The following is a 1,367-nucleotide window of genomic DNA, read 5'->3' as shown; positions in this document are numbered from 1 at the left end:
AGCAAAGAAAAAAGAAATTGCTAAAAAAAGAACGCAGGGAGAGTTTGATGCGCACTGTAGAGGATCAGAAGTGTTTAATTGAAAAACTTAAAAGGAGGTGAATGACTTAGAGCAAGAGTTGGAGAAAGAGAAGGCCAAAAGAAGAAGTAAAAAGTCAACTGCAGATGACGGTTTTCAGAGTGCTGGATGTCCACAAGCAGCGACTGACGATGCATTCGTTTCACCTGTTCGTTTGTCGCCCGAGGAAGGGGGTGGAATAAGTAACAATGAAGAAGGTCTATTGTCGCCAAATGCACCAGGTGGAATGGCTGACAAGCAATCACAGCTGAGGACTTATGTTAGGATTGGTTCAAGAAGAAGAGTTAAGAGCAAAGCACTTAGGACACCTTACACAGGAAATGTATGAGTTAGAAAGACAAAGGATTAACTATTGTGTTAAGCTGGAACAAAAGTATTATGTATTTAAACCTAGTATTTGGTTCAATATGAATAACATTGATTTATTTTATGTTATTGGAAATCAAATGTTTGTTTTATTTAAAGGCTTCAAATTAATGTATGTGGAAACAAATGAATCAATGGTTGTGTAGTGGTAATGTATGTTGAAAGAGATGNTTGAATCAGAAATAATGTAATGTGGTCAAAATCCAATGAAGTGCAGTGAATTTCCAATGTGTTTGCTGTGAAATTGAGTTCTGTATTTGATTACAGGACCCTGTAACCGTTTACACGAACAATAACAGGAATTTGGACATCCTATTCAACTGAAGGCGCCACCAGTTTCAACGTGGAGNACCACTCTGTGTTCTGTATGGAAATCCTTGATTGAACTTGTGTTTTTTTGTTTCCTGAGTGATGAGTTAGTTGAACCTTATGTTTTGGGTCCCCCATCATGGTGGGAGAGACCACCCATGATGGAAACCTGAAGTTAAGTGAAGTAGCTGTGAAATTGAGTTCTGTAATCGATTACAGGACCCTGTAATCGTTTACACGAGCAATAACAGGAATTTGGACATCCTGTTCAACTGAAGGCACCACCAGTTTCAACGTGGAGGACCACTCTGTGTTCTGTATGGAAATCCTTGATTGAACTTGTGTTTTTTTGTTTCCTGAGTGATGAGTTAGATGAACCTTATGTTTTGGGCCCCCCATTATGGTGGGAGAGACCACCCATGATGGAAACCTAAAGTTAAGTGAAGTAGTTGTGAAATTGAGTTCTGTAATCGATTACAGGACCCTGTAATCGTTTACACGAACAATAACAGGAATTTGGACATCCTGTTCAACTGAAGGCGCCACCAATTTCAACGTGGAGGACCACTCTGTGTTTTGTATGGAAATCCTTGATTGAACTTGTGTTTTTTTTT

This window comes from Vigna radiata, chromosome 8 (assembly GCF_000741045.1).
Source record: "Vigna radiata var. radiata cultivar VC1973A chromosome 8, Vradiata_ver6, whole genome shotgun sequence".
NCBI lineage: Eukaryota > Viridiplantae > Streptophyta > Magnoliopsida > Fabales > Fabaceae > Vigna > Vigna radiata.
Note: the sequence above shows the minus strand (reverse complement) of the source record.